Source organism: Pogoniulus pusillus, chromosome 14, assembly GCF_015220805.1.
Source record: "Pogoniulus pusillus isolate bPogPus1 chromosome 14, bPogPus1.pri, whole genome shotgun sequence".
Classification (NCBI taxonomy): Eukaryota; Metazoa; Chordata; class Aves; order Piciformes; family Lybiidae; genus Pogoniulus; species Pogoniulus pusillus.
In genome coordinates this window covers 16,098,005-16,111,557 of record NC_087277.1, presented here as the reverse complement: position 1 = coordinate 16,111,557, position 13,553 = coordinate 16,098,005, and the positions used below count along the sequence as shown (strand labels likewise).

General features: G+C 42.6%; 1 long non-coding RNA gene across 3 annotated transcripts in view; it reads left to right on the top strand.

The window, feature by feature from the left end:
* LOC135181058 (uncharacterized) overlaps positions 1–13,553 on the top strand; it is a 136,898-nt gene that overhangs the window by 51,782 nt on the left and 71,563 nt on the right. The window contains exon 3 of one of the 3 annotated variants that reach the window (XR_010304690.1): positions 8,496–8,794. The exons of the other annotated variants lie outside the window; for them this stretch is intronic. This is a non-coding gene — a long non-coding RNA (uncharacterized LOC135181058). Of the gene's footprint in view, positions 1–8,495; positions 8,795–13,553 lie in introns of those variants that run through there. 3 annotated transcript variants of the gene reach the window in all.

Sequence of the window (13,553 nt, the reverse complement as noted above, 5' to 3'; positions counted from 1 at the left end):
TGTTATAGAAGGCTGAAGAAAGATGCTTGTCTAGTGTTCTTTAGGCCCTCCCTTTTGGTGTGAAGAATAGGACTCTCAGGCTTTCCTCACACCGGGTCCTTCCTGATCTCTGAAGCAAGTCACACATGAGTATGATAGAAACAGCAGGTTAATGTCCTAATAAAAATTACAGTGGTCAGGTGCAGGGCGGTTCAACAGGGACATCAAACAATCTTTTCTACAGGAGAAGAAAAATACAGTTCTGTGAACACAAACACAGTTCACTTAAGTCTTGTCTTTATAAGAGGAGTGAAGAGCTCCCCATTTCATACAGCTTGGTTAACTGAATATTTCCAGGAGGAGTTACTTGAGACTCCTTCGATTCCAATGCTTTTGCTTTGTTCCTTCTTCTGCCACCACACTGAGGTGTATTGAATGACTGCTTTGTCTCCATTACAGAGTTGATCAGCTTGTCACTTCTTCAAACAGCTGCCACTAGCTAAAGTGTAATATTTGCACATATCGTGCCTTTTAAAGTTTAGTTCTGCTCAGTTTGAAATCTCTTTTGAAAAGCAGTACTTTCAAAGATTACATAGTTGAAAGCAGAAGATACAAAATGATTGTAAAAGGAAATTGTTTTAAAGATTTTGGTATAATTTAATGCAGTTCCAAACAATATTCTATATCATTTTATCTATAATAGCTTCTCTTTGGCAATAGAAAGTTTTCTGTAATACCTCACTCTGGCAATTATTCATACCCTGGTTGAAAGTCTTTAGATTCCTACAACTGTAATCTTTTATATTAATGATTTGCACATCTAACCAGTAATATTTTATGGAGATTTCTTTCTCATTCCACAAAGTTCTTCCCTGCTTTTATTAAGAAACCAAAGAACATAAAATATGCCATTCGGAAAGGAACTTGTTGATACCTTTTGTTCACTGGAGATTGTCATCTGGAAGTTCCCCTAAACTTACAAGAGTCTTCATTTCATAAACCCATATTAACTTCAACTACAAAGATACTGGAATCAGGATACAGCTAATATTTCCATGAAGCCAAAGACTGCAAAAGTAGACTCTTGGATAGTTACTTGTTCACAAATATTTTTGAAACTAGTAGGAAGGCACTTGGGACACCTATGCTTACAAGAAGGACAAAAGGGCAGCAAAAGGCCACTTGTCCTGCTTTGGCTGTTGTCACTAATAAGAATTTTTTCCTCTGTCTAAATGCCCTTGCACAGATTGAAAAACAGAGTTAAGGAAGACCAATACCTGAGCTTCTAATGAGCCACTGTCTCTCTATGACCTCAAAAACTGTCAGGAACAATGCACAGTGTCTCTAGATACTGTTTAATGATCATCAGATTTTCGCTGTTGGAGTGGACAACAGTGTACACTGTTAGAGATGTCTGGGTTTGGTAGTTTTGAGGCATTTCTTTTACAGTGCATCTATTTCTTCTGCTTGAGGGGATTTTAAGGTTATTGTGGAGATCTCTTTGGCACCGATGTCCAGAAATTATTTTCATTTGGAGATACTGAGTATCTGGGATGCAGAAAAAGCTTCATGCAACATGGAGTTTTGTGTCCTTTAATGGACCATGTTTGTAAGCCCTATCTAGAAATGCTTGAAGAGTATTGCAAATGGAAAGTTATACACATAGGATCATAAATTCATAGAATGCTTGTAGTTGGAAGAGACCTTAAAACCTCATTTAGTCCAAACTCTATGCAAAATGCAGGACAACTCTAGCTAGACCAGTTTGCTCAGAGCCCTGCCCAGCCTGATCTTGAATGTTTCCAGGGATGGGGCATCTACCATGTCTCTAGGCAACCTGGCCCAGTGTTTTATCACCATGACTGTAAAATTTTCCATCCTTATATTGAAGCCAAACTTCCCTTCTCCTAGTTCTGTTGCAACAGGTCTTGCTAAGAAGACTGACCCCATCTTTCTTATAGGTTCATTTAAATACTGAAAGGCCACAATAAGGTCTCTCTGGAGCATTCTGTTCTCCAGACTGAATGACCTTGTGCAAAGAACTCCAGAGCCAGACATAGTACTCCAGGTGGGCCAATGGACCACCCTAAAGTTTCCAAAAGACAAGAGGTAGAAGGCAACAGGAAGGCATCTTTCTCCTTCTACTTTTGTGTAAGACAGTCTTCTGTTAGGGATGGTAGGAAAAACTGACACCCATTTATTGCCGTTAGGAAGACGAGAAGCACATGTGCCTGTCCAGGAGATCTAGTTACCATTTGACTCCCAGGACTCGGCCTCAGCTGCCAGGTTGTGCTCTTTAGACAGAGTAAGTGTGAAATGAACCCTGTCCCCAAAAATTACAAGACTCTGTATTGCCCAGTTGCACATTAAAATTCATATTTTCTTTCTAATGCAAATTAACACTTAAAGAAGAACAAAGATTTTTACTATCCAGAAAAATTAAAACCTCAGGCTGGCAAGTGTGAGCTTTAATCCTGTGCCAGCTACCATACAGAAGATGGTATTTGCATTTACAGTCAGCTTATAATTTTAAATTACTGTGATAACAACAATACTAAATGAAAAGTTCATACAATACTAACTCTCACTTTAAGGACTTGATCGCATCTCATAATGCTCAAAATCATGTAACTCAGAAAAATATCCTCTTCAGACATATGGGGCTTGAAATTTGTAACAGGCCGTTAAAGTATCAAGTAAAATCCCACATAAATCGGGTGTGGCCTGGGATGAACCTTTGATGCTTTATGTCAGAAGTTCATCTCTATCCCTTGTGAGCTTAGGCTACATCCTCCTTTCTGCTTTTCACTCCAGCAAAAGCAAATGCTATATGTAAGGTGATATACAGCTACTGATCAGAATGATTGAACCATCAAGAGCTCACAGATAAGATGTAAGTCAAGCCACAAGATGTGATTATAACAGAGAGGCAGGAGGACCATTATAGAAACTTGTTTATGTCCCTGGAACCACACACAAACTTTGGCCTCTGCATTCTGGGGGTACTATTAAATAATCACACATTCATGGACTTTCTTTGGAAAGCTCTGCTCTATCCATTTCTGTCATTGACCAGATCTATTTATTGCAAAAACTTAAATTCCATGTGAGGAAATAAAACAAACCCACCACCAAGATGCATAAAAACCAACAAATGCTTACTTCAGACTTCTCACAGGTGAGAAGAATAGAGGGGAAGTGCATTTATATAGGAATTGTGCACTACAGATCAATTATCTTAATGGACTTCCAGAACATTTGTCTAAGAAATGCATGGTGTTACTACCTCTCAAAGATTTCTGCTCTGCAGACAGCTAAGCTGTCTGTAGTAGGACAAATTCCATGTGCTTGGTTCCTCAGGCAGTGCACGAGGCACTCTGCTCTTGGCTGTGGTGCTGCACCAGTTATTGTCTGTAGAAAATAAGATGAGAATTTACCTCCCATTAAAGAGTTTAAGGTGATGAATCAGTAAAATACAAACTAGAAACATTTTCTGCAGCTGCATTTTTATTTTCCTTATCCAATTGCCTGTGGTAAAGCTGGGTGGAATTCTTCAATAATTGCTGTTCATTGCAGACCAAACTTATTTCCAGCTGGGAGTGCTGCAGAGGCCAACAAATCTTTAGGCATCTCATTAGAGCGAGTCTGATAGAGCACACACTGCAGTCATGGTGTTGAGCAGAAAATTGGATAAACAAGGAGTACCTAGGATCATAGAAGAGATCTTTCAAACTATCAAGTTATGCAACAGCTTTTACTGAGGTGCATTTTGCTCCCCAGGGGGAGCTGCTGGGGATTCTAAGCTAGGCTGGAAGAGAGGATCTCTGGAGATCCTGTGGAAGTACTGGGGCTTCTCTGAAACACTTACTGATGCTATTACCATAAAGCCATTCCAGCTGCACTAAACAGACATGGACAGAGACCAAATGTGAGACGGCATCATTCATAAGGCTGTTTTGGTTATTTGATTGATTTGTGAAATGATTACTTGTAGGGAGCCCATATGCCCTGCCTTCGACATGATATATATTCAACCATGTATATTCCTCTCCTGCAGCCCACATTGTCTCAAAGACTCCTTGAAAGTCATGTGCTGTGATGAGGAAAGGGTAGGAAGAATGTGAAGGCCTGATGTTTACCACTACTAGAAGCTGGAAGCTCTGTGTGACTAGGCAGATGTTATGGATGAAGGTAACATTAGCTGTTACTTAAGCAATCCATGTTCAGCACAACCACATCTCCAGTACTTTATCTTTTCCACCCATTGCCATTATACATTACAGATGTGTATGCTGCTATTTTCTGGGTGCACACTGTATTCTTACAGCCCTCCTTCTCTGCTAAGCACTTGTTATCAACTCCATTGTAATGATCTCTGTACTCCCTGACACCAATTTTGGTTCCAAAAATACCCCTCATAAAATTTCCTAGACCTTTATTAAGGAATGCAGGTTTGAGCAAGGAAAGAAGGCACAATCATACTATCATAGAATGACTGAGGTTGGATGAGACCTTAGAGATCATCTACTCCAACCTCCCCACCGTGGGCAGGGATGCTTTTCAAATAAACTTGTGTGCTCAAGGCCTCATCCAACCTGACCTTGAACATCACTAGAGAAGAGACATCCACAGCCTCCCTGGGCAACCTATTCTAGAGTCTTACCACCCCTATACTCGAGAACTTTTTCCTAAGATCCAGTCCAAACCTACTCTTTCTTGGATTAAAACCATTCCTTCTTGTCCTATTGCTTGACACCTTACTGTCTGTAACATCCTACAAACTGTCATGAATGTATTAGATCTCTGACCAATATTCATTACCGTAGAACTCTACAACTAAGTTTTCCTATTGTGCTGGAAGTCCATCAAAATAGCTTTGGCTCTGCAGTGGAAGATGAAGGAAGTGAGCATGTGTTGCCATGTATGCTGACGTTCGCTGGAAAAGACCTCTGAGATCACCGACTCCCACCTGTCACCTAACCTTCTAATTAACTAAGCCATGGCACTAAGTGCCTCATCCAGCCTCCTCTTAAACACCTCCAGGGGTGGTGACTCCACCACCTCCCCAGGCAGCCCATTCCAGTAGCCTGTGAAGAACTGCTTCCCAACATCCAGGCTAAACCTGCCCTAGCGTAGCTTGCGACTGTGTCCTTTTGTTCTGTCACAGAGTGCCTGGGAGAAGAGACCAAGCCCTGCTTGGCTACAACCTCCTTTCAGGTGGATGTAGACAGCAATAAGGTCTCCCCTGAGCCTCCTCTTCTCCAGGTTAAACAAGCCCAGCTCCCTCAGCTGCTCCTCGTAGGACTGTGCTCCAGACCCCTTATCAGCCATGTTGCCCTTCTCTGGACATGTTAGAGCACCTCAACATCTTTCTTAAATTGAGGGGCCCAGAACTGGACACAGTACTCAAGATGTGGCTTAACCAGTGCTGAGTACAGGGGCAGAAGGACTTCCCTGGTCATGCTGGCCATACTATTCCCGATACAGGCCAGGATGCCATTGGCCTTCTTGGCCACCTGGGCACACTGCAGGCTCGTGTTCAGTCGGCTGTCCCCAACCCCCAGGTCCCTCTCTGCCTGGCTGCACTCCAGCCACTCTGTTCCCAACCTGTAGCACTATGTAGGGTGGTTGTGTTCCTACATAATTTGCTAGATCTTTGCTTCCAATTGTTGATATTAATTGATGCTGTTTCTACAGATGTTTCAGCGAGCTATAGTAGTTCGGGGCTAGCACCTGACTATGGTGGGATGAGAAGAAAGTGTGAGGGTTATACATGCATCAGAGAATAAAGGTCTCATGTCCTATAAATGGGCCCAACCAGATAAAGACCCTTACATTCATTGGCCTGCCTGATGAAAAGGATGACAGTGGTGAGTTGTTTTATACAAATGAGTTGTAGAAGGTAGCAGAAAAATCTTGCACATACCTCAGCAATAGGTAGTTTCCTTTATAAGAGGAATGGAGGGTCTAACAGCCATGATGTATTTGGAGAAGCCAGTGAATGACTAATGGATGAGTAACTGTGCTTGCTGACTTAATTGCAGTGCCTGGATTGTTGAATCTTTGTGGAGACCTTAAATATGTATCTTCAGCTTTCAGCCTACTTCTGAGCCTCCTATTTGACTGTTGAGATCCGCCCCCCACCTCTTGTCCTCTGGAACATGCATACAAATAGCACACTTCTCCAGCAAACGCCCTTGGCCACCAGAGAGATGGTCTTTGCTAAATCTGTAAAATCTCCCTCTACAAAATCCAGTGTAAATGATTTTGTCAAGCTCCCTTCTACTTCTGCCTTTGTTCCAAACACACGGCACCACCTACAGCTTCATTTTGCACAGACAGCATCTCTGGGGCAAGCTGCATACTTAAACTGCTGCCCAGAAGTAAAGAACGAGCAATGCCACAAAGAGAGCAATTATTGTAGCAGGCTGGAAGCTGAATCTGCAAAAGAAATCTGCACACAAATGTAAAAAGCAAATGTGTAGCTGCAATACTGCAGCACTTACTTTGTGTGGGCTGTCAGCCAGAGCTGCAATACCCTAACTCCAGGTGATACTGCTGCCTGCTCAGGTGCTCCAAAAGGCCAGTTTTCTCTTGTCTCGTATTTTTTAATTGTAAACCATAGTGTACAAAGCTGGCTCTGCCATTAAATCAAGAGTCATATAATCTGGCTATTCACTGGGACAAAAATTTCCTCATTAATTAACAAAAATAAAACCTTTTGGGCTCATAGGTGTCAGAGCCAAGGCGCAAGGGAGAAAGTGATAATGGCAAGCAACCATGAGTGGTGAAATTATTATAAGGCTTGGCATATTCAGTCTTGCTGGTGATTTGATTATTAAAAGAATTAACATTTGATGATCTTAGAGAATAAATAGCTTGTTTTACAGGACTGGAAGGGAAACACAAAGTGGAGTGAAGGGAGCTGCAGACTCCAGTACATCGTATTTCTCTTTTTGTCATAAAAGTGAGGGCAAAGCTCTCTGGTGGTGGTTACTGGAATGCTCACTAGGCTTCATCTTTGGAAGAAAATTCTCATATCGATGGCTCAATCCTCTTTGTTTGTTCTCCATCACACCATTTCTGTATCAGAGAAATAACATCTGGGACTAGTTCAAGCACCAAATATGCCCTGTCCCGGGGTATGATCAGTGGGGTTTTCTTGGGGGGAAAAAATTATAGAGACAGTGGTCAAGGGTAGTGTGACAGTGCAGGCTCTAGGTGCAGCTCAAGAAATGAGAGGACAATGTGGGCTTGTCCCCCTTCATTTCCTCACGCAGCCCCACGGCCTCTCCTTTCCATTTGTGCAGTGATGGTGATGTACACAGGCAGATATCCTGGTGATGGGTGAGATACTGTAGACTGGAAAGCTCTGTTTGGATGATATTGATCTGTAACAGCAGCTCTGATCAGGAAGGGCACTTGTGAATTCCTCCTGCAGCTGCAGCATTGCAATGACAGGAGCAGCAGCTACTTCAGTCCCTCTGAGGACATTAGCTCCTATGTAACCCTTCCAGTGTGAATACCTGAGACAGCTGGATTTTGTAGGGTTCTTGGAAACACCATGGCTAGAGCAAGGTGCTGTTGTGATCTTTAAAAAATCGTGTGAGGATCTTAGTCCAAACTGACATTCTTATGCTTTTCAGTATTACCTGAAGATTTGTGAGCTCTGGGTGGGAAAGAAGGTGACAGTTCCTCCTCCTTGAAAGACAAAAGCATCAACTGGGGGCTCTGGATCTACTCATGAAGCAAACCAAACAGAGGAAATAATACAGCTAAGTAGGACTAGCCTTAGAAGCTTCAGAGAAAACCTGTGAGGAAGGGCTCCAGTTCAGAAGTGTCTGAGACTTTCCAGACTCTGTCTCATCTGGCTTTGGAAGTAATCTAATTCAAGGACAAAACTGTCTAAATTTGCTTGGAACATTACCCAGAACCAAATAGACTCATCCCAGTAGGAGTGCTATCATAAAGGCAGGGCAGTTGGAAATCAGGCTAAACTGATGCACAAGTGCATGAGTGAGGATCAGACAAAAGTTAGTGTGGCTTCTCTTTTCCTTTCCACATCCCCCACCCCCCCTTCACTCCCTTCTTTTCATCAAAAGAACTCTGAGGAATCATTAAAAAGAAAAGAAAATCTCTTGACGTAAAATCCCAGAATGAGTTGATATTTTCTGGGCTTAAGAGGGACTGCTGGTGCTAGTATGTGCCTTGTTAAACAAAAGGCTTTGCTCTGAAGCATCTCTGCTCATGTGACAGGAATAAAGAAGAGTTTTCCTAGAAGAAAACTCATCTGACTTTTTTACTCAAAGTATTTTAAGTTTCCTTTCTTTCACTTTTTCTTGATGTAATTCAAGAGATTGCTGAACAGCAACTGCTATGCCATAAATTAGTATTTTTTCAGTCATCAGTTCTGTATTTAAAATTTTTATAGTGGAAAGAACTTAACTTTTAGTGAGAAACTTCTTTTCTTGTTCTTTTTCTTGTTCTTTTTCTTTTTTCTTTTTCTTTTTTTTAAGCCTATGAAGATGGGTAGAAGATTAAAAACTTGGAACTGAAAAGCTTACTTAGGAAATAAGGGAAAAGATCACATTTTATTTCAGGGTTGAAGTGCCTCTATTTCCTTCTCTGTGATATGACTGGAAATGGTGTGATTTTGCTTGAGACAACCTGGTTAATTCACAGTGACAGTATCTTAGAGCTGTGAGTTCAGCTAGTTCCTTGACAGATTTTGGATGACCTCTCCTTTCATAAACCTGAAGCTACTTGGAGTGAACATCTGTCAAACTGTTCTTTTTCATTCAGAAACAAGCATTCAAAAGGGTCTATCATTATTCTCCGTAGCGTGAGAACTGACACCTTCATTACAAGGTGACTGTAACCACTAGGCAACCTTGTCAGAAAAGACAATTAATAAATTCTCTGATCGTGGAGACAAACTTCATTGCTGAATGCTCCAGGTCACTGAATGGGGAAAGATCTGAAAACTATTTCCAGTCTATGATTTCATTCTATGGGGGAAGCCTTTTTGAGGATAAGAGGGTTTTTACATTTTGCAACTCTAATTAGCAAAAAAGGAGAATGTAAAATAAGCAAAATATAAGGAAAACATCTCTTTATGGACTAGATTTATTTAGTCACTGCTTGAAAAAAAAAATCATATGTCTTTGGGTGGGTGTCCTGTTTGGGAAATTATTTTTATTTTAGGTTTCTCAGTTTAAGAAACTCCTGGTGTGCTCCCAGGGAAGGAGACACTGAGTGTTAAGGTCTTCCCTGGGTACAAGGTGAGCCAACAAGAGACATCATCCTCTCAATGTCTCAAGGGTAAGGCATTGGTCTGATCTAGGTGGTCCCAGTTCCACTTAACCCCTTATGCTTAGTGTTTCATACCAGCCTGGCATATCTGACAGCCTGGATACAGCCCATAAGAAGCATTAAACCCAAGGCCATAGGTGGGGCTCAGGTGCATGAATCAAGACTAGCAAACACCAGGTCTTGTGCAACTGTGTATGGGGAAAGCTTCAGTCTACCAAATGGCATAATGGATATGGGATAGAGTATATAAGAACTGCAATTCTAACTTGAGCTGCCTTAATGGGAAACTGTCACAGGAGGGACTTTACTGTGACCCCCAAAATCAGTGACAGTGACATGCATAAAATACGGCAATGACTGAACCTCAAGTTGCCATACAGGCTTTAAGGGTATGTGCATCATCAGAAATGACCTTAAGCACTGCAATGACAAAAATGGAAAGTTCAGTTCAGTTAGCATGAAGCAGCATCAGCAATTGCAGCATCTGATTGCAGCAGTATCAGTGCAGTTTCCTTAGCATGAAGGATGTCCTCTTTCTAGACACAGAGTCAAGGTGTCTGTGCCCAAAGTGGGTAAAAAGAGGAGGGGGACAGGTCTAGGCAGGTCTCTGGTGTTGAAGAGCAGAAGCTTCCATATGCACAAGAAATTATTCTGGTGTGAAGTCTGCTAATTCAGAGGGAGAAGTTCAGAAATTTCCATAGCAACAAACTGAAAGAAACAATCCCTCATGGATCCTTTGACACCATAAATGAAGATTTGTTTCATTCCAGTTACTCTATATGAGATAAATTGTTATTACTAGAAGGTCTTCGTCAGGCATTTCACTGAGTTGCCCTTCGGCAGTGACATGAACAACTATTGCACTCTGGAGGTAGGTGCAAGAGGAAGAGAGGTAGATACATTTGGAGCGGGAGTTTACTTCAGAGTCATTTTTAAAATGAAGAAAGACTTTTAAAAGTCCTTTTATTCATCGGAGACTAAAAGAGAGAGGGTAGAGAAAGCAAATGAATATTGATGAAGAATGAAGCTGAGCATATAACATCACATTCATTAGCTTGCTCTCTCCTGAGCTCCTGTGATGTTTTATGCATTTTAAATTTACCAGTTTAGCAGAGGCTGGGTTAATTCCTACCACCTGGAAATGTGTGTGTGTGTGTATATATATGTATACACTTTGAAGGTGTTTCTGGAAGCAAGAGGTATTCATCAAGTGTGTGATTTGCTCTGCAAATTTTCATTTTAAATTGAAGAATGTCTCATAAATAACAATTAGAAGCCTCATGAACATGAGATCCACAGTAACAGGCCTACAGACCACAAACAAGTCTACAGAATGCGTTAAGGCAATTTTATTGTAAACTTGTAGCATTTGTGCCCCAGACTGCAGAGAAATTAAAAGTTTCCTGTCAAGTGCTTGGAGAATTTTTGTAGCAAATTTGTGTTAAAAAGTAATTCTGGTAATTTTTTTCACAAATATGCTTCCTTGCTTTTATCCCAGGTCTGATACTATCTCCTCCTGTTGTCTTTGGCAAATTCTGCACATTGATTAAACCTCTGAGCTTTTCTAGAGTTGGTTTACTGCCTTTGTGGAGAAAGGTGTAAGTGATAAGGTTCGCTACACCTCAATTAGAAACTGTCTCACTAGTTGGATTTGAGACATAACCTTGAGATGATACTGCTCCTTGATCTTCTCACACAGCAGAAATTGCATAAGCAAATATTTTATCCAGGAGAAAATCTAGAAAGGTAGGGAGGCAGATTAGGATGGCTAAAATGCTGGATACTTCTGTGTCATTGTAGTTGAGAGGATTCCAGTCCTGGTGTATCTGTCATAAGAAGAACATCAAACTGATGGAGCGGGTCCAGAGGAAGGCCACAAAGATGATCAGAGTGCTGGAGCACCTCCCATATGGGGAGTTTGGGCTCTTCAGCTTGAAGAAGTGAAGGCTCTAGGTAGACTTTATAGTGGTCTTCCACTACCTGAAGGGGTCCTACAAGAAAGACATGAAGGGTCTTTTACAGGAGCTTGTAGTGGTATAATGAGAGGGAATGGTTGCGGGGGGTAGATTTAGACTAGGTATTAGAAAGAAATTCTTTAGAGTGAGGGTGGTGAGACACTGCAACAGACTGCCCAGGGGTATTGTGTATGTCCTTTTCCTGGAGGTGTTCAATGCCAGGCTGCATGAAGCTTTGAGCAATATGGTCTAGTGTCTCTGCCCATCACAGGGGGGGTTGAACTAGATGGTCTCTAAGGTCTTTTCCAACCCAAACTATTCTGTGAACCTATGAATCTTCCCAGTCCAAGTATACATATTGGCAATTCAATCTATTCTGCGGTAGTATTTGAAGAGAGACCCATTTTCTATTTCAAAATGTCTGTTGCAGAGGATGGATGGTTGAATTGTCATTTCTTGGCATGGTTTTGAGTGAAGAGACACATAAGCATCTGCTGATCTTGTTTAATGACAGAATGCAAGGGAAGCTCCATTTCATACAAGTTGACTACGTCAGTCTCAGAAATAAATCAGACCCCAACAAAATTAAAAAAGAAATTTAATGAATGCTTAAGTATTCACAATTGATATTACACATTTAGTTTGTGAGACAATCCCCCTCAGGGATCAGTGCTGGGCCCCATCCTCTTTAACATCTTCATAGATGATCTGGATGAGGGCATGGAGCCAGTCATCAGCAAGTTTGCAGATGACACTAAGCTGGGGGCAGATGTGACTGGGTTGGAGGGCAGAAGGGCTCTGCAGCGGGACCTTGACCACCTGGACAGATGGGCAGAGTCCAATGGGATGGGGTTCAATAGCTCCAAGTGCAGGGTGCTGCACTTTGGCCACAACAACCCCATGCAGAGATACAGGCTGGGGTCAGAGTGGCTGGAGAGCAGCCAGACAGAGAGGGATCTGGGGGTGCTGATTGATACCCGCCTGAACATGAGCCAGCAGTGTGCCCAGGTGGCCAAGAGAGCCAGTGGCATCCTGGCCTGCATCAGGAATGGTGTGGTCAGCAGGAGCAGGGAGGTCATTCTGCCCCTGTACTCTGCACTGGTTAGACCACACCTTGAGTACTGTGTTCAGTTCTGGGCCCCCCAGTTTAGGAAAGACATTGAGATGCTTGAGCGTGTCCAGAGAAGGGCGACGAGGCTGGTGAGAGGCCTTGAGCACAGCCCTACGAGGAGAGGCTGAGGGAGCTGGGATTGGTTAGCCTGGAGAAGAGGAGGCTCAGGGGTGACCTTATTGCTGTCTACAACTACCTGAGGGGTGGTTGTGGCCAGGAGGAGGTTGCTCTCTTCTCTCAGGTGGCCAGCGCCAGAACAAGAGGACACAGCCTCAGGCTGTGCCAGGGGAAATTTAGGCTCGAGGTGAGGAGAAAGTTCTTCACTGAGAGAGTCATTGGACACTGGAATGGGCTGCCTGGGGAGGTGGTGGAGTCGCCGTCCCTGGGGCTGTTCAAGGCAAGATTGGACGTGCACTTGGTGCCATGATCTAGCCTTGAGCTCTGTGGTAAAGGGTTGGACTTGATGATCTGTGAGGTCTCTTCCAACCTTGTTGATACTGTGATGTTCAAAAATCTGTGTAAAAATAGGAGGATTTTTTGATCAGCTTTACAGTAAGAAATAACTGGGCTCTAGATGAAAGCTCAAACAACCTTAGAAGCTCTTGAGCTCTACCATAGGAGTTCCTGCTAATGTTCCCATTGCCACATCAGTCCCCATATTCACAGAATCACATAATCTTTTATTTATCTAAGCCATGGCACTAAGTGCCTCATCCAGCCTCCTCTTAAACACCTCCAGGGATGGTGACTCCACCACCTCCTTGGGCAGCCCATTCCAATGGCCAGTCACTCTTTCTGTGAAGAACTTCTTTCAAACATCCAGCATAAACTTGCCCTGGCACAGTTTGAGACTGTGTTCTCTGTCACTGGGTACCTGGGAGAAGAGACCAACCCCAGGCTGGCTACAACCTCCTTTCAAGTAGTTGCAGAGAGCCATAAGATCTCCACTGAGCCTCCTCTTCTCCAGGTTAAACAACTCCAGCTCCCTCAGCCACTCCTCATAGGGTTGTGTACCTAAATAGAAAGTCAATCTTTGGCATGAATTTGTTACTTTCAGCTGCTACCCCAAGTACTGTCTTGAGAAACAGACAGATCAGACTCAAAGACACAGCCAATTAAGGGGAACATGCCAGCACAAAACCTTCATGTTTACGTCTCATTTTAATTGAGAAATGCTTCCTGACTTTCATAAATAT